The 20,931-nt window shown below is 35.0% G+C and overlaps 1 non-coding gene and 1 pseudogene across 1 annotated transcript; one reads left to right on the plus strand and one right to left on the minus strand.

The window, feature by feature from the left end:
• The first annotated feature begins 670 nt into the window (after positions 1–670).
• LOC100712594 (olfactory receptor 4A47-like) lies at positions 671–1,584 on the plus strand (annotated as a pseudogene).
• A 656-nt stretch (positions 1,585–2,240) lies between these two features.
• Positions 2,241–2,372, minus strand: LOC111755519 (small nucleolar RNA SNORA2/SNORA34 family). Its single transcript, XR_002790076.1, has one exon. It is a non-coding gene; the product is annotated as a small nucleolar RNA SNORA2/SNORA34 family (small nucleolar RNA).
• Between the last annotated feature and the right edge of the window lie 18,559 nt (positions 2,373–20,931).

Here is a 20,931-nt window from a genome sequence, read left to right on the forward strand (position 1 = left end):
TGTGTTCAATGATCCAAAAACATTGATACAGTCAGCTATTTAACACCCCTAAACACACTTGCTGTTATATCCGTTAGAGCTCTTTTTCTTTTTCTTTTTTGTTTTCCTCTCTTTTTTACAACAAAATTCACACACTTTAGATTTCATTACTCCTTAGTGCTTATTACTTTTTTTTGGGGGGGGGGAAGAATACAGTCAAATATGGCAAAACAAAGCTGTCAGTCAATACCAAGGATAGACATAGCACATGGTGTAGAACAGAGTACAAGTTTATCAACAATGGTTATCAACGTTGTCCCTTGTTTCCTTAAAAAGAATTGTCTATCTCATTAGATATTATAAAGTTGGACAAAACAGTAGAGAACAAGACCAATAAAACTTAGGCATTGTAAACATTACAGGACTTCCAAAGAAGACAATAGTCAAACCTTTCATAACCAATCCTTGTTATCAATTCTCTAGTTCCTTATTACCAATGATATTGCTTTGCAGAATGTCACTTTTTACCAACAAACTTGCATTCTTATAATCTCTGACACTACTGGAACTTAATACATGACAGTGACTATACATGAAATGAATAAAAAAATTATCATAAAATTTCTGAAATCATGCTAATATTTCTGTTTGCAGGTAATGTTGTTCTAAGCAATGACACACAGAAAGACATATGGAGCACAGGAACAATGTGACTGAGTTTGTGCTCTTGGGGTTTAGTCAGAGCCCCCGGAGTGAGAAAATATTATTTGCTGTGTTCTTGCTGACATATGTAGTGACAATGGCAGGCAACTTAGTCATTGTGGTGACTGTGATGTTCAGCACAGCTTTGTATGCACCAATGTTCATCTTTCTTGGCTACTTATCATTAATGGATACTGTTTATTCCACTACAGTTACCCAATATGGTTAAAGATTTACTCTATGAGAAGACAACCATTTCCTTCAAAGCTTGCATGATACAACTTTTTGCAGCTCACTTATTTGGTTGTGTTGACATAATACTCCTGGTGGTCATGGCCTATGACTGCTACGTGGCCATCTGCAAACCCCTGTATTATCTGACCTTCATGAACAAACAGCAGGGTGCTCTACTGCTACTGGTGACCTGGATTGGGGGTTTTCTGCATGCTACACCACATGTTATTTTTGTTTACAACCTTCCTTTCTGTGGCCCCAATGTCATTGACCACTTCACCTGTGACATATACCCTTAATAAAACTCGCATGCATGGACACCCATTTTGTTAGCCTCACTGTGCTGGCCAAGGATGGTGTGATCTCTGTGTCCATTTTTACAATCTTGCTCATCTCCTATGTGACCATTCTGCACTCCCTGAAGAACCTGAGTCAAGAAGGGAGGCACAAGGCCTTTTCCACCTGTGGCTCCTGCATCACATTGGTCATCCTCTTCTTTGTGCATTGCATTTTTGTTTATGTGAGACCTCCCTCTACCTTGCCCATTGATAAATTCTTGACTGTGTTTTATACCATATCACACCTATGCTGAACCCCCTCGTCTATACTCTGAGACATGCAGAGATGAAAAGTGCCATGAAAAAGCTCTGGACTAGGAAACTAAATTGAGTTTTTGGCACTTATGATTAATGAAGAGTTGGTTCTTCCAGGAAAATCTTGTGTGATTATTTCAATATGCTGTACTTTCCTTCAGGTTTAATAAGCGAACAATATAAAACATGTACTATGAAAATTCTTAATCTACATAAAATTTTTATTTTTTAATTTTATTTTAAAGATATTAAAACCAAACCAAACCAAACCAAACCAAACAAAACAGAATAAAGCAAAACAAAGCTAAATAATGAAAATGATACAGGATTTCAAAACAAGATAACAGGAAATCAACAATAGCTACCACGATACATCTTGTTATCTTTAAAGGTACCTGCCCAGACCATCAGGCATAGGCATATAAAATTAACCAAACAATACCAGAACTAAATTGAAATTTCTACTATGCCTGTGTCTCCTGAACTTGTTCTTGGTGGGCTGGAGGTCTGAGATTGTATTTTGCTCCTTCATCCTGACATTTCTTGTTTATCTGCATCAGTCCATTGCTGCTTCCTCGGTGCTTCCTGCATTGGCTGCCCATCTCTTAGTGGAGGCCTCCAATCCAGAGTTCCCAGAGTGGTGGAGAGACATGGGGCCTTAGTTCACTGATGTTCCCTGAGTTGTGGTGGAGCCTTAAAGTGTGGCTTCTACTTTGGTAGCGTTGGGCTCTAACATATTTCTAATGAATTGATCATTATATTTCCAAAGTTCTGAATTGACCAACAGACACTAGACAGACTTCTCTTTAGGCTCCTGTTTGAAACCAGCAGCTACAAAAAACTTCTGGCCTTAATTCAGACCACTAATCAACATATTTTTAAGTCTATTAAAATTTGTTAGAAATATATATATATATATATATATATATTTTTTTTTTTGTTGATATGTTTCAGTTGAGACTATCAATTTATGTGACATAATTAATGCAATAAACTTATTTTATTTAATGAGAATTTTAAAATGGTTGTTACAAAACAAAAAGTCAATCTTTTTCACAATTATATGGGAAATCCAAAATATAAGTAAAAATCAGAGTGGAAAATAAATGATAGGAGTTAGGGAGAAAGATGATTCTCAAATAGAAGGGAGATCAAGGGCCAGGATTTAGTTCAGCGGTATAAGTACCGGTCTGGCAAGTGCAAGGTTGTGAGTTTGATTACTGGTACAAAGAAAAAAAAAATGAAATCAAGACTTGGAGAAAAGTGGGAGGATATTAAAATAAGCATAAAGACATGATCTGTATATGCACAAGCGCCACTCAAGGAATGTAAGCATTGTGTATCACAGATGTGTTCTATTAGAGAGGTTAAAAATTATGAAAAGGAATGGCTAATGTTTACAATTATATTTTCCAAGGATAAAATTACATATAAATATACAGTTTATTCTTTTTTCAGAATTTCAGCAAAGAATGGTAAATCACACATATATCTGAAATGTCTGTCATTACTTTTGTAGGAGTTTAAATACATGATTTTGCAATATTGCTCAGCATATTATGTTTGAAGAGGAATCCTACTTTATTTTTAATATAATCAGAAAGAAGTTGTAAATTTAAAAGCAGAAAACAGTACTAATAGTGATACTAAAATGACTTATATTCCATGGAACATAATATTTCTTTACAGTTGTTTTACACATAAGATATAATACAGTTGTGGTAGATATATGATCATATTTCAAATTCCTATTGCTTAATTTTAAAAGCTTCAGATTGCTTAATTTTACAATCTTGAGGAATATTGTATTGAATACTTAGTAATTTCTTGTTGAGTTCATTATTATCATAGTTAGAAGCCATACGATTTAAATTCTTTGAGTTATGCAGCAATGTGTGTTACGGTTTATGTGTTGTGTGTTTTGGTGAACGTTTCATGAATACTTTCAAATATGTAGGGCAATCCCACATCTGTTTCCTCTTTTTTCAATTCCTCTCCCCATACACGTCCAAATGACTGGGCTGTTTGAAACTGTGATACACAGACTCTCTCATACAGGTGAACGAGTTTTTATCTGTATTTGAATCAAGTTTAAGTGTCTTCAGAAATTGGTTTTTCTCATGTCTTCTTGTGAGTTCAGATGTCAACTCAAAATTGTTAAACTCTATAGTTACCAAATTTGCCTACATAGTAGGGCATGAATTTTGAAAAATATTGTTTTTATTAATACATATTATTTGTACAAAATAATGGAATTCAACACATTATCTACAAATATGCATATGACACTCAGATATTTTGATCATATCTATCTCTTTTACTTCCCTTCCTTAAACCCCACAGTTCAGGATTTCTAAATAGAGAGTTTTTCCATGTTTTATTTCTGCCCATCCTGAATTGTTGCTTTTTAGTGATTTGACCTCAAGTTATTTATCATGCTGTTTCTCCCAGAGGCTGTGTCTCTGGAAATCATGTTTTTAGATTGTTATTATTCTCTGGCATCTCTGGAGGTGCACAGTCTAGCCTCAGGGTTAGGACCAAGGTCCCAGTGAGTTTAATTAAGGAATAAATCACCCCTGGACATGTAGCAACAGAAGGACCCAACCACATGTGCTGTGCTTCCAACACATGTAAAATGTCTACAGACTTTTCTTATTTTTTAAAAAATTCAATATTTTATTTATTTAAAGAGAAAAAAGCAAAACAAATAATACAGAATTTCAAAAAAAAAACAGTAAGAAATCGCTAGTTGATAAATCACATATTGTCCTCTTAGAAACAGTTGTTCAAGTTACAAAATTAAAGCATACAAAGTGGACATTCAAACACTGAGACTGCAAACAGTTCCGTTCAATGATCCAACTTAGTAATATGGTTATCAGTCCTACATACTTAAACAGACATACAGTTATATCCTTTAGAGTACTTTCTTTTCCTTTCTTTTTTACAATAGCAATTACACATTTTGGGTTCTATTACTTCTACAGTTCTTATTACTTTTTACACTAGAGATACAATGTGATATTTATAAATATGATTCTTATTTATTTCACTTATGAGGATAGTCTCAAGTTATCTCCATATACCTATGAAGGCTTCAAGATCATCCTTTGTATAGGTGAGTAATATTCCATTGCATAAAAATACCATTCTGTGGTTGATGGGCATTTTGCTTGTTTCCAAGATTTAGCTATTACAGATTGTGCTGCTATGAACATGGGTGCACATATATCATTGTGATATGCGTTTTTCAGTTTATTTTTTTTGGGGGGGGATACTCAGGAGGGGAATAGCTTGAATGGAACTTCCAATCCTAGGCTTCTGAGAAATATCCATACTGATTTCTGTGGCTGCCCAAGTCTACACTCCCAGCAACAGTGGAGCAGTGTTCCTTTTCCCAGCCTTGCCAACATTTGTTACCAGTTGATTTCTTGATAGCAGTTATTCTTTCTGGAGTGAGATGAAATCTCAAAGCTATTTTAATTTGCATTTCTTGAATGTTCAGTGGTGGTAAACATTTCTTCATGTATTTTTTGCCATTTTTATGTCTTCATCTGAGAACTGTGTGTTCATCTCAGATGCCCATTTTTGGATAAGGTCTTTGAATTTGGGGAGCTTGATGTTTTTCAATTTTTTACATGTTCTGGATATAAGTCCTTTGTCTGAGGGATTGCTGGCTAAAATTCTTTCCCATTTTGTGCGTTTTCTTTTCATTCTCTTGGTGATTTCTTTTGAAGTGCAGAAATTTTTCAATAATGTGTTATCGCAGTTGTTGATATGTTTCCCATGCAGTTTGCATTTTGTTCATGAATTATCTGCCTACTCCTATGTCCCTTAGACTTGTACCTAACTTGTTTTCCAGTAAATGCAGTGTTTATGTTTTAATATTTAGATCTTTGATCCATTTAGACTTTAGTTTTGTGCATGGCGATAGGCATGGATCTAGTTTCAGTCTTCAGCATGTGGAAAGCCAATTTTTCCAACATCATTTATTAAAGAGGGTATCCTTCCAGTGAACATTTTTAGCCCCTTTGTCAAATATCAAGTGGCTGAGTGTCTTTGTAGTTGTGCTTGCATCTTCTAATCTATTCCTGTGATCCTCAGGTCTATTTCTTTGCCAGTACCATGCTGATTTTGTCACTGTGGCTTTGTACTATAGTTTCAAGTCAGGAATTGAAATGCCTCTTGCTTTGCCTTTGTTGCCCAGACTCACCTTTGGTATTGTAGTTTTCTTCTGTTTCCAATTGAATTTTAGAAGTGCTTTCTCTACATCTGTGAAGTATGTTAATGGTATTTTGATTGGGATTGTATTAAATCTGTATAAAAGTTTTGAGAATATGGCCATTTTCACAATGTTGGTTCTTCCTAGCCAAAAGCAAGGACTATCCTTCCATTTTCTAATATCCTCTTCAATCTCCTTTTTAAAAACATAGCACAGTTTTCAGCATTATAGATTTTTTACATTGATGGTTAGGTTGATTCCTAAATATTTCATTTTTAGATGCTATTCTGAAGGTCAATATTTCCATAATTTCTCTCTCAATGAGTTTTTGTTTGTCTACAGGAATGCTACTGATTTTTTAGCATTGACTTTGTATCCAGCTACAGTGCTGAATTTGTTTATCACCTCTACTAGTCTTTTAATGGAGTTTTTTGAACCTTCTATATAGAGTATCACGTCATCTGCAAATAGTGATAATTTAACTATTTCTTTTCCTATCTTTATTCCTTTTATTTCTCTCTTGTCTGATTGCTCTGGATAATATTTCCAGAACTATATTAAATAGGAGTGGTGATAGTGGGCATCCTTGTCTTGTTCCTGAATTTAAAGTGAAAACTTTTAGTTTTTGTCCATTTAATATAATGTTGGGTGTTGGTTTGTCATAAATGGTCTTTCTAAGGTTGAGATAGACACCGTGTAGTATGAGTTTCTGAAGGGTTTTTATCATGAACTTGTGTTGGACTGTATTGAAAACTACTTCTGCATCTATTGAGATGACCATGTGGATTTTGTTTTGGGCTCTGATGATGTAAATGTATTATATTTACTGATTTGCATACATTAAACCATCTCTGCACTCCTTGAATGAATTCCACTAGGTCGTGATGTATATTCTTCTTGATGATTTTCTGCATTCTATTTGACAGTATCTTATTGAGAATCTTTGAATCAGTGTTCATTAGTGGGATTGGTCTAACGTTCTCCTTTTTGGTTGGTCTTTCTATGGTTTTGATATGAGAATAATACTTGCCTCCCAGAATGATTTAGGGAGGATTGCTTCCTTCCTTTTTAATTTCATTGACGAGTTTAAGGAGTATTGGCATAAAATCTTCTCTAAATTTCTTGCAGAATTCAGCCGTGACTCCATCATGACCTGGATTTTCTTTGTTGATAAGTTTTGAATCACGTTTTCAATTTCAATAGCTGATATTAGATTATTCAAAATTCCTATATATTCTTGGTTGAGCATTGGTAGTTAATATGTTTCTAGAAATCTATCCATTTCTTCTATGGTTTCTACTCTATGTGAGTAGAGATTTTCAAAGTAGGTATTCATGATCTTTTCAGTTTTCATGAGATCTGTAATAATTTCTCTTTTTGGTCCTTATTATATAAATTTGGGTTTTTCTTTCTTTTTGTTGATAAGGTTAGCTAGAAGTTTGTCAATTTTTTTATTTTCTCAAAAAACATCTTTTTGATTCATTAATTATTTGCATTGTTTTTTAAATTTCAATTCATTGATGTCTCTTCTAATCGTTACAATTTCCTCTCTTCTATGAGCTTTGGCTCTAACTTGATCTTCTTTTTCTAGAAGTTTGAGATGAAGCACTAGGTTGTTTATTTGTGCTCATTCTGTTATCTTGCTATGACAATTTGTTGCTGTACAGTTTCCTCTTAAGACCACTTTCATTTCATCCCACAGATTACAGGAAGTTGTTTCTGCATTTTAATTGATTTTTAGGTATTGCATTTTTTCTTCTTTAATTTCATCTGTAGCCTACTGGATGTTCAGAAGGTTGTTATTTAACTTCCAATTATTTATACAGCTTTTGCAATTTGATGTGCCATTAATTTCCAGTTTCAGTGTGCTATGATCAGATATTATACATAGGATAATTTCAGTACCTTTAAGTACCTTTACAGTTACTTAAGAATGTTTTATGGGAAAATATATTGTCTGTTTTGGAGAACATCCCATGCACAGCTGAGAAGAATGTATATTCTGATATTTTTGGGTGAAACACTCTGTGAACATCTACTAATTCCAATTGCTTGGTGGTATGCTTGGTTTTATTATTTCTTTGCTGAATTTTTGTTTAGTTGATCTATCTCTTTGAGACAATGGGGTGTTAAGGTCCCCTTTTATAATTGTGTTCATGTGTATTTGATTTTTCATGTCTATTAGTATTTTCCTTATATAGTTCAGTGCTTCTGAATTTGGTGCATATATATTTATAATTGTTAGTTCATTCTCTTGAATTTTTCCACTGACAAGTGTGTAATGACATTCTTTATCCTTTTCAATCATTTTATATTTGAAATTCATGTTGTCTGCAAATAGAATATTTACTCCTACTTTTTTCTGTGTTCCTGTTGCATGGAATACTCTTTTCCACCTTTGAATTTTAATCTATGAGTTTCCTTTTGGGTCAGATGTGTTTCTTGTATACAGCATATTGTGGGATTATGTTTCTTGATCTATTCTGTCAACATGTTTCTTTTGATAGGTGAATTGAAGCCTTTTACATTTATGGGTATCACTGATATGTACTGGCTCGACTTTGCCATGTCATGTTCTGGTTGATTAATTTTCTACTCAGCTGCACATGGGTCATTCTCCAAAAGAGACCATATATTATCCCATAAAATGCTCTTAAGTAAATGAAAAGGTATTGAAATTACCCTAACCATAATATCTGACCATAGCACACTGAAATTGGAAATTAATGGCATATCAAATTGCAAAGCCTGCATAAATAATTGGAAGGTTAATTGCTTGTCCTACCTGGTGGTTTCTTTTTGTTGTTGTTCTGGAGATTGTGGTCATTTTTATCTATCTAATATGTCTTTCAATACTCTTTCTAGGATTGGTATGGTGGACATGAGTTTCTTCAGCTGTTCTTTGTCATGAAAGTATTTTGTTTCTCCATTAAATTTGAAAGTTTTCTAGATACATCAGTCTGGGTTGAAAGTTGTTTTCTTTCAGGGCTTGAAATACCTCATTCCATGCTCATCTTGACTTGAGGGTTTGTGCTTAAAAAGTCTGCTGTGATTCTAATGGGCACTCCTTGATAGATGAGTTGGGTCTTTTCTCTAACAGCTTTTAGTATTCTGTTTTTATGCTGTATTTCTGGGATCTTAATTATTACATATCTGGGAGTAGATGTATGTTGGTTGTTTGGCATTCTATATGGCTCACTAATCTGCATATCAGAATTTTCTCCATGTTTGGGAAATTTTCTACTGTTATTTCTGTGAATATTTTAGTTATGCCATTTGCATTGACTCCTGCATCTTCACTAATGCTTATTAATCTGACATTGTTTCTCTTGACATCATCTTGAAGCTTCTGGATTTTCATTTCATGCTGATTTGTTTTTTTTAATTTTTTCATTTTAAAGATATTAAGGCAAAAGAGGACAAAACAAAGTAGATCAGATCAGAATAATGTAAGCAACAGAGTATTTTACCACAAGACAACCCATAATTAACAGTAACTACCATAATGTCTCTTTCTTTGAAATAGTTGAGAATAACTTCATATACAATAGTATCAAACATAACAAAATAGTATAAAACCATTCAAGAGCATGAAAGTATTACAGGGCATTCAGAATCAATAACAGAGAATGAACAATGGCTATGATTTTATCTCATTTCCATAGAAAATTTATTTATACTATCACACATAATAAAATCCATTAAAAAACAATATGATAGAACCAGTGGAAGCAGAAGAACAAAATAATGGTAGGACTTTAGAGTAAGATGATATTAAATCAGCACTGGCTATTATAATGTCTTGTTTTCTTCAAAATAGCTGTTCATACTAACATAGATAATAAAATCAAACAAATCAGGATAAAACCATTCCAACTAATGAATGCAAACATTATAAGGGTTCAAGCCAATGTAATGGGGAATCATGATTACCATAAACTCTTATGTACTGTTATCATTTATTATACTAGGGAGATTATACAGTATTCATACATGAGATTTTGATTTATTTTGTTTATGAGTATGGTCTCAAGTGGGTCCATTTATTTATAAATATCTCAATGTGATCATTATTTATAGCTGAGTAGTACTCCATTGTATAAAATATCACAACTTTTTTATCCATTCCTCAGTTGATGGACACTTAGGTTGTTTCCATGATTTGGCTATTATAAATTGTGCTGCTTTAAACATGGGTGGACATATATCACTGTGATATGATGTTTTCAGTTCTTCTGGGAATGTGCCTAGAAGTGAAATAGCTGGGTTGAATGGGACTTCCAATCCCAGCTTCTTGAGGAATCTTCAGACTGATCTCCACAGTGGGTGTACCAGATTACACCCCCACCAACAGTGCAGGCGAGTTCCTTTTCCCCGAAAGCCTCTCCAGCATTTGTTGTTGGTAGTTGTCTTGATCCTGGCCATTATTTCTGGAGTGAGATGGAATCTCAGTGTTGTTTTAACTTGCATTTCTCTAATGACAAATGATGCTGAACATTTTTTCATGTATTTATTTGCCATTTGTATTTCTTCATCTAAGAAGTATGTGAATATACACTGAGAAGAATGTCTCAGATGCCTATTTTTTGATTGGGTCTTTGAATTTCAAGAGTGTGATTTTCTTTTAATTCTTTATAAGTTTTAGACAGAAGTCCTTTGTCTGAGGGACATTTCACTAAGATTTTTTTCCCAGCTTGTGGATTTTCTTTTCACTATTCTGAGGATTTCTTTTAACATACAGAAACTTTTATTAAGACCACAGTTATCCCAGTTATTGATTCTGGGAAGTATTTCCTGTGAGTTTGATTTCTGTCCACGAATTCTCTACCTACCTATATGTCTTCAAGATATTTACCTACTTTGTCTTCCAACAGATTTAGTGTTTCTGTTTTAATATTCAGATATTTGATCCATTTAGATTTTAGTTTAGTACATGGTAATAGGCATGGGTCTAGTTTTAGTTTTTGGCATATGGGGAACTAGTTTTTCCAGCACCATTTATTAAAGAGACTGTCATTCTTCCAGTGAACATGTATGATGCCTTTATCAAAGACAAGTTGGTTGAGTGTGTTTCTAGTTGTGGTTGTACCTTCTAATCTATTCCATTGATCTTCAGGTCTGTTTTTATTCTGGTACCATGTTGATTTTATTACAGAGTTTTATAGTATAACTTCAAGTCAGGGATTGTGGTGCCTCTTGTCTTGCTTTTGCTGCTTAGAACTGTCTTTGCTATTCTAGCTCTCTTCTGGTTCCAGATGAATTTTAGAAGTGATTTCTCTAGATCTATGAGGTATGTTGATGGTATTTTCATTGGGATTGCATTAAATCTGTATAACAGCTTTGGGAGAATGGCCATTTTCACAATATTTACTCTTCCTATGCATGAGCAAGGGCTGTCTTTCCACTTTCTGAGATCCACTTCAATTTCTTTTTTCAGGGTATTATAATTTTGCCTGTATAGATCTTTCACTTCTTTTGTCCAAGTAATTCCTAAATATTTCATTTTTTGATTTCTTGTGTGAAGGGTGTGGCTTCTCTTATTTCTCACTCAGTGATTTTTTTGTTCGTGCATAGATATGCTATTGATTTTTGAATATTGATTTTGTATCCAGCTACATTACAGAATTTACTTATTATATCTAGGATTCTTTCAATGGAGCTTTGTGGGTCTTCTATGTAGAGTATCATGTCATCTGTAAATAACGACAATTTAACTTCCTCTTTTCTTATCATTACCCCTTTTATTTCTGTCTCTTGTCTAATTGCTTTTGCTCGTATTTCCAGTACTACATTGATTAGGAACAGTAATAAGGGATATCCTTTTCTTGTGCCTGATTTATGGTAAAGGCTTTATGTTTTTGGCCATTCAATATGATGCTGGCTGTGGTTTGTCTAGATGGCCTTTATTATATTGAGGTAAAGACCATCTATTCCAATTTTCTGTAAGGTTCTGATCATGAATGATTATTGGACCTTATTAAAAGCTTTTTCTGCATCTATAGAAATGATCAGGTGATTGTTACTTTTGGCTTTATTGATATCGTGTATAACATTTACTGATTTATGTATTTTGAACCATCCCTGCATGCCTGGGATGCATTCTACTTGGTTGTGGTGTATAATCTTTTTGATGATTCACTGCATCCTGTTTGCCAATATTTTACTGAGAATTTTTGCATCTATGTTCATTCGGGAGATTGGCCTGTAGTTCTCTTTTTCAGAATAACTATCTCCCCCTTTTTTTGGTCCCTGTTGCATGAAGTATTTTTTTCCACCCTTTCACTTTCAGTTTGTGAGTCTCCTTTTGGATGAAATGGGTTTCTTGTACTGAGCATATGGTTGGCTGTTGTTTCTTGATCCCATGTTTCCAGTCTGTTTCTTTTAATTTGTGAATTGAGAGCATTTACATTGTTGGTTATAACTGTTATATATTGGTTTACTGTTGACATGTTATCTCTCTGCTGTTGCATTTTTATCTTTCCATTCTGTTTAATTGTCTGTCTTGCTTAGTGGTTTTTTTCCTATATGTATCTAAACTGTCTTTCAGTATTCTTTGCTGGGTTAGCTTGGTAATCATGAAGTTCTTCAGCTGTTCTTTGTGATGGAAGTATCGTATTTCTCCATTCATTTTGAATGACATTTTTGCAGGGTAAATCAATCTAGTTGTTCAAAAAGTGAATAAATTTAGAGATGCATTTGACTGCTAATTTATTGCAGATAATTTCTCAAAACTCTTCCAATTAAGGCTGGGGATTTAGCTCAGCTGCATAAGCACCTGCCTTGCAAGCACGCAGTAGTGAGTACGATCCTTGGTACCAGTTTAAAAAAACAATCTCTTCCAATTTGACCTTTCCTATTTGAAATAGAACAATATTTGAGGTAATAAGAATGTTTGTTTTGCCTCACACTCCCCGTTGGCCCTGAGGAACGCATGACACCTTTGGACCTTGCCCAAACTGCCGCATGCTTCCTGTGTGATTCTCGCCAGCCCTGAGGGACACCACGCTGCCCTCAGACCTTGGCCCATGATTACACGAGCTTCCTGCGTGACTCCCCACCCCCACTCCTGAAGAAGGCCATTCTACCCTCGGACCTTATTCCCGGACTACCTGGATTCCTTTGCAACCCCTGGAGGAACTCCGCCAATGGCCACTGTCCTCAGCGACCTTCCCCATCTCCTAGACCAAGTACTTGATCTTCAGCTCCCACTCCTCCTCCCAGAACCTTGAACTGCAGTGGTTTAACTGTGTTGAGTTGAAGAGAGACTCAGTGACCTCTCACTCAGGCACAAGACCTCAGCAGGCTTCAATCACTATGCTCCTGTGCTTCTCCTGGCCTCGTTCTACAACTACAACAAGCACTTTAAGTTACAGCTTCACTGAGTAGAACAGGACCAAACAGGATGAAACAGAATGAACCCACTCAAAACAAAACCATGAAAGAAATATAGGACTTCAAAACAAGATAGCTCCCTGTGGATGCCCAGACTGATGCCACTGGCCAACCCCTTGGCCCAAGACCATGTATGCCACTGCACTGCGTTTTGCACATGCACCACAGATGCCTGGACACCACCAGCCCGCCCCTCAACCCAGGGCCACCTAGACTGCTACACCGTGCTTCCAACATGCCAGGTGGATGCTTGGAAGCAGACACCTGCTAGTCCCTTGGGGACACTCCCTATCTCCAGGACCTAATACTGCTGTTGATCTTCAGCTCCCACCCTTTCTCCCAGAATCTTGAATACAGCAGATTGACCATGCTACCTTGGTGGGAGATTAAGTATCTGCATCATTCAAACAGAAGATCTCAGAAGGCTCCAGTCAGTGCGGTGAGTATGCCCCTAAAATAGAAGTGTTCAGTGGGTAAATAGGTTCAGTAGTAAAGCTCCCTCCAAGTAATTGTAAGATTTTGGTGAGTCTGGCAAGAGTGTGGGTGACTCCTTCCTGCACACAGAGAACATCAGGCAGGGTAAAGAGTGTGCCAATAAGGACTCCCCCAACTTGGAAAAGATCAAAAGGGTTTATGAGACACACAGGCACACAATAGGGCCTCAGCCAACACAAACACTATAGACAGGGAGTTTTGGTGACCTGGAGTAATCTGAAGATGAAGTAATAACAGGAACTGAAAGGTGACCTACATCAATACTACTAGGCTTGACAGCCTAGGAAGAATATAGGACTCACCAAAGAGGCCCTGCAGTGCGAAGTCAGGTGACTGGTCCACCTCTTCATTGAGGGACCCAGTAATTGGACAAACAAGATACACACTACCAACAGTTGAAATTAGTGGGATTGAAGGACCAAATATTAACTCAAAATGGAAATTGGCAAAACAAAAAAGCAAAATGCAATCTCAAACATCCAGTCCACCAGGAGAAAGTATAGGAGACACTGAATTAGAGGGCTTCAAAAGTAACACACTGGAAATTTCTAAGATACCAAGTAAAATAAAAAACAACTCCATGAGGCTATAGAGGAAAACAAATTAAAAGTAATCTCTCACGTAAAGATAGAAACAACCTTAGTAAAGGAGTTGCGTGGTGCAGCTAAAGAAAAAATACATAAAAACAAGTACAGGAGCATGGTAAATTGATTGAAACCTTGAGTGAACAATATAGAAAACTATAAGAATTCATGAAACAAACTCAAAGAGCTATCCAAGAAACAAAAAATTCTGCTGAAATCTGGCAAAATCATTTAAATGAAGCTGAGGATAGGATTTCAGACTTTGAGGACAGGATCACACTTATCAATCATGAAAGGATAGAATTTTTAAAAATAACAAAGGAGCAGCTCATTATGCCAAGCCCTGGGAGAGTCAAGGATGTACCCAGCTTCCAGCCACACTCCACTGGGCTCTGCAGGTTTCAACATGCCTGGGCCACATCCAGTGACCTTCTTTCAATCTGGGGAACTGTGCTGCCAGTGGAGAAAACTAGGCTGCTGGCAGGAGTGAGTTCCTGCTCACCATTCTGAGCTACCTTAAAAAGAATTGCCTATATCATTGGGTATAATAAAATTGAGCAAACAGTACAGAACAAAACCAATAAAACTGAAACATTGGAGACATTACAAGATTTCAAATGAAGACCCAGAATGGGCATCATAGTGAATGTTATTGCCTTCAAAGTAGTTGCCTATACCCTCAAACTTGATACTATCAAACAAAACAGAATAGAGTAAAATCAGTCAAATCAAGATGGTGAGAGCAATACAGTGCTTCAAATTGGTTAATAGGAAATAAAAAGAGTTACTATAATAAATCCTGCTAATTTTTAAAATTTATTTTTCCCTTAATTAAAAAATAATAAAAAATTAATTTTAAAAAAGGGGGAGATTAGGGGCTGGGGATTTAGCTCAGCGGCATAAGCGCCTGCCTTGCAAGCAGGCAGTCATGAGTTCAATCCCTGGTACCGATAAAAAAAAATGGGGGAGATTGAGATAAAAGGACATAACAACACAGGTCAGAACAGAACAATTTAAGCAACATAGTGTTTCGCCACAAGATAACCCGACTTAATAGTAGTTACCATAGTGTCTCTTTCCTTGAAATATAACTTCATACAATATAGCATCAAACATATCAAGACAGTGTGAAACCATTCAAGAGGATGAAAATATTACAGGGTATTTAGAATCAACTAATAGAAAATGAATAATGGTTTCTGTATTATCACTTTGTCTATAAAAATTTTGTTTATACTATCACATATAATAACATCCAATAAGATACAACATGATAAAACCAATGGAGACAGAAGAACAACAGTTTGATGGAACTTCAAAACAAGCTGACATTAAATCAGCACTAGCTATTATGATGTCTTGTTTTCTTCAAAATAGCTGTTCATACCAGCACAGACAATAAAATCAAACAACCCAGAATAAAACCATTCCGGTTAATGAGTGATAACATTATAAGGCTTCAAAGCAATATAATGGGGAATCATGATTACCACATACTATGTATTCATATTATTTCTTACACTAGGGAAACTATTCGGTATTCATATATGTGAGTTTGATTTATTTCACTTATGAGTATGGTCTCAAGCTGTGCCCATTTATTTATAAATATCTCAATGTGATCCTTCTTTATACCTGAGTAGTACTCCATTGTATAAAAATACTGCAACTTTTTATCCATTCCTCAATTGATGGAAAATTGGGTTGTTTGCAAGATCTGGCTATTAAAAACTGTGCTGCTATAAACATGGGTGCACATATATCACTGTGGCAAGATGCTTTTCTGGGAAGATGCCTAGTAGTGTAATAGCTGGAACCAATGGGACTTCCAACCCCAGCTCTTTGAGAAATCTCCAGAATGACTTCCACAATGCTTGCACTATTCGACACTCCCATCAACAGTGCAGGAGAGTTCCTTTTTCCCCACAGCCTTTCCCGCATTTGTTGTTGTTGGTTTTCTTGATCCTGGCCATTCTTTCAGGAGTGAGATGGTATCTCAGTGTGGTTTTAATTTGCATTTTTCTAATGAGTAAAGATGATGAACATTTTTTCATGTATTTGTTTTTCATTTGTATTTCTTCATCTGAGAATTGTGTATTCATCTCAGATGTCAATTTTTGGATTGGATCTTTGAATTTTGGGGGCCTGATTTTTAAAAATTCTTTATAGGTTTTAGACAGAAGTCTTTTGTCTGAGGGAGAGTTTACTAAGATTTTTTCCCAGTTTGTGGGGTTTCCTTTCACTATGCTGGAGATTTCTTTTGATATGCAGAAACTTTTTAATAAGAAGTGATCCCAGCTATTGGTTCTGGGAAGTATTTCCCATGCGGTTTGATTCATTTTCATGAATTCTCTACATACCCCTATGCCTTCAAGGTTTTTACCCAATTTATCTTCCAATAGATTTAGTTTCTGTTTTAATATTCAGATCTTTGATCCATTTAGATTTTTAATTTAGTACATGGTGATAGGCATGGGTCTAGTTTTAATTTTTGATATATGGAGAGCCAGTTTTTCCAACAACATTTATTAAAGAGACTGTCATTCTTCCAGTGAAACTTTTTGGCTCCTTTATCAAAGATAAGGTGGTTGAGTGTGTTTATATTTGTGATTTTATCTTCTAATCTATTCCATTGATCTTTGGCTCTGTTTTGGTTCCAGTACCATATTGATTTTACTACAGTTGCTTTGTAGTATAACTTGAAGTGAGGGATTGTGATGCATCCGGCCTTGCCTTTTGATGCTTAGAACTGTCTTTGCCATTCTAGGTCTCTTCTGGCTCCAGATGAATTTTAGGAGTGATTTCTCAAGATCTATGTTGTATGCTGATGGTATTTTTATTGGAGTTGCATTGAATCTGTATAACAGTTTTGGGAGAATGACCATTTTCACAATGGTTATTCTTCCTATCCATGAGCAAGGGATGTTGTTCCATTTTCTGAGATCATCTTAATTTCTTTTTTCAGTGTATTATAATTTTCCTTATACAGGTCTTTCACTTCTTTTGTGAGAGTAATTCCTCAGTATTTCATTTATTTGTTTGCTAGTGTAAAGGGTGTGGCTTCTCTTATTTCTCTGTCAGTGATTTACTTTTGTTAGTGTATAGGAATGCTATTGATTTTTGAGTATTGATTTTGTATCCAGCCACATTGCTGAATTTATTTATTATATCTTAGAGTCTTTCAATGGTGTTTTGGGGGTCTTCTTTGTAGAGTATCATGTCATATGCAAATAATGATAATTTAACTTCTTCTTTTCCTGTCTTTACCCCTTTTATTTCTCTCTCTTCTCTAATTGCTCTGGCTAGTATTTCCAGTGCTATATTAACTAGGAGCAGTGATAAGGGACATCTTTGGCTTGTGCCTGATTTTAAAGTAAAGGCCTTCAATTTTTGGCTATTTTGTATGATACTGGCTGTTGATTTTTCATAAATGGCCTTTATTATACTGAGGTAAAAACCATCTATTCCAAATTTCTGTAATGTTCTTATTGTAAGTGAATGTTTTAACTTGTCAAAAGCCTTTTCTGCAACTATAGAAATGATCATGTGATTCTTACTTTTGGTGTTATTTATATGATGGATTATATTTATTGATTTACATATGTTGAACCATCCCTGCATGCCTGGGATGAATCCCACTTGGTCATGGTGTATAGTCTTGATGATTTGCTGCATTCAATTTGCCAATATTTTATTGGGGATTTTGTATCTGTGTTCATTAGGGAGATTGGTCTGTACTTCTTTGTTAGTTGTGTCTTTCTCAGGTTTTGGTACTAGAGTAATATTTGCTTCCAGGAATGACTTAGGAAGGATTGCTTCTCTTTCAATTTCATTGAACAGTTTGAGGACTGTCTGCATTATGTCTTCTTTGTACTTGTAGAATTCTGCAGTGAATCCATATGGTCTGGGCTTTTCTTTGTAGGTAAGGACTTAATTATATTTTCAATTTCCTTAATAAAATTTGGATTATTCAGCAGTTTTACATCTTCTTGACCTAGCTTTGGTACTTCATATGTTTCTAGGAATCTGTCTATTTCTTCTGTGTTATCAAACCTTTGAGACATTGAGGTTTGTTGAAATAGGTTTTGATGATCTTCCATATTTCTATAGAGTCTGTAGTGATTTTGCCTTTTTCATGCTTATAGCATGAATTTGAGTTTTTTCTTCCCTTTTTAAAAATAAGGTTGGCTAGGGGCTTATCAGTTTTTTTTTTATTCTGTCAAAGAACCAACTCTTAGATTCATTGATTCTTTAGATTGTTATCTTAATCTCTATTGCATTGATTTCAGTTCTGATTTTTATAATTTACTCTCTTTTTTGTATTTGGGCTTGACACCCTTTTCTAGATGTTTGAGGTGTAGCATCAGGTTATTTATTTGTATTCATTCTGTTTCCCTCATGTGGGAATTCAATGCAATAAATATTTCTCTGAGGACAGATTTCATTGCATCCCACAGATTCTGTTAAGTTGTATTTGTATTTTCATTTGCTTGTAGGTATTGCTTAATTTCTTCATTAATTCCCATGTGACCCACTGATTACTCAAGAGGGTGTTATTCAGTTTCCTTGTGTTTGTGTTTTTTTTTTTAAATTTTTATTTAAGGAGAAAAAAAAGCAGAGAAAGGGTACAAGTTATACAGATTTACAGAAAAAAATAAACAGTAGGAAATCACTAGTTAATGGATTACATATTGTCATCTTAGAAATAATTGTTCAAGTCACAAAATTAAAGCTTGTAAAGTGGACATTCCAACAGTGAGACTGCAAACAGTTCTGTTCAATGATCCAACAAAACTCAGTGATATCATTATCTATCTTATACACTTAAATGTACGTGCAGTTATATCGTTTAGAGCACTTTCTTTTCCTCTCTTTTGTACAATGACAATTACACATTTTGGGTTTTGTTGCTCCCATAGTTCTTATTACTTTTTTGGAAGGGAGTAGAACCAAATGTGACATAACAGAACAGAGTCAATTAAATCAAAAGGTTGGACATAATAGATAATGTAAAAGCATAATACAAGGTGATCAACAATGGTTACCATAATGCCTCCTGCTATCTCTAATAGAATTGCCTATATCATCAGTTATAATAAAATTGAACAAAACAGTAAAGAACAAAACCGACAAAACCAAAACATTGGAGACATTATAGGTCTTCAAAAGTAGATAATAGTCAACGAGAATGGGCGTCAAAATGAATCTCACTATCTTCACAGCTGTTACCTAAACTTTTGAACCTGATACTATCAAGCAAAACAGAATAGAGTGACATCAGTCAAAAACAAGATGGTGAGGTAATACAGGGCTTTAAGTCAAGATAATGGAAAGTCAAAGTGGGTTACTATAATATATCCTGCTTTTTAAATTTATTTTTCCCTAATTAAAAGGATAAAAATAAAAAAGTAAATAATGAGTGGAGATTGAGATAAAAGAGGGCATAACAGCAAAACAGCGCAGATCAAAACATAACCATTTAAGCAGAATAGTGTTTCACCACAAGATAATCCTGACATAAAAGTAGTTACCATATTGTCTCTTTCCTTGAAATCTTTGAGTATAACTTTGTATACTGTAGCATCAAATATATCAAAACAATGTAGAACCATTTAAGGGAATGACAGCACTACAGGGTATTTAGAATCAACTAACAGAAAATGAACAATGGTTTCTGTATAATCTCCTTGTCTTTAAAAGTTTTTGCTTATACTCTCATACATAATAAAATCCAATAAGATACAACCTGTTTAGACCAATGGAGACAGAAGAAGAAAAGTTTGATGAGACTTCAAAACAAGATGATACTAAATCAATATTACCTATTAAGATGTCATTTTCTCCAAAATAGCTGTTCCTATCATCCAATCTTCTCTGCCTCGTTTCTGTTGAGCTCTTTTTCTGTCATTAGTTGTCAGTTTGTCTTCTTCATTTTGTTTTCTGCTCCATTCATTGTGGCCTCTCTGCCACTATTTCTGGATTCTTTGTATTTTTCTTTTTAAGAATATCCTGCAGTATTCTCTGTAGAGTTGAATTGGTGGTTGTATATTCCCCTAGTTCCTCTTTATCCTGGAAGCACCTTGTTTTTCTGTCAATTTCCAGGGATAGTTGTGCAGGATGTATCAATCTTGGCTGGAGGTTATTATCTTTCAAAGCTTGACTTATTTCCCCCCATGCTCTTCATGATTTGATGGTTTGTGCAGAGAAATCTGCTGTAATTCTGATGGGTGTTCCCTTGTAAGTGGTCTGTTTCTTGTCTCTGACAGCTTTTAATATTCTGTTCTTGTATTGAATTTGTGGAATTTTTATTATTATATGCCTGGGTGTTGCTCTGTTTGGGTTGTAGGTGGCTGGGGTCCTGTATGCTTCATACAACTGAGTATCTTTACCTTTTGCTAAATTAGGAAAATTGTCCTGAATTATTTCTGTGAGTAGCTTTTGTAGTTCATTTGTTTGTGTCCCTACTTCTTCTTTTATGTTCTTAATTCTTAAGTTATGGATCCTCTTATCATCTTCTAGTCTTTGTATTATTGCTGTTTGTTTCTTTGTTACTTTTAAGAAGTTTTTTGTTTCATTCTCCCATATTACAAATCTGCCCTCTAGTTCAGATAATCTGTCCTTAGTTTCTTTCAAGCTGTTATGCCAGTTTTTGATAGAGTTTTTAGTTTCCTGGTAGTCTCTTTGAACCTGCTTCACATATTCTATGCTTTCTCTATTTTCTCCATCAAAC

Source organism: Cavia porcellus, unplaced genomic scaffold (genome assembly GCF_034190915.1).
Source record: "Cavia porcellus strain 051 isolate PalLab524CR breed Dunkin Hartley unplaced genomic scaffold, mCavPor4.1 scaffold_9, whole genome shotgun sequence".
NCBI lineage: Eukaryota > Metazoa > Chordata > Mammalia > Rodentia > Caviidae > Cavia > Cavia porcellus.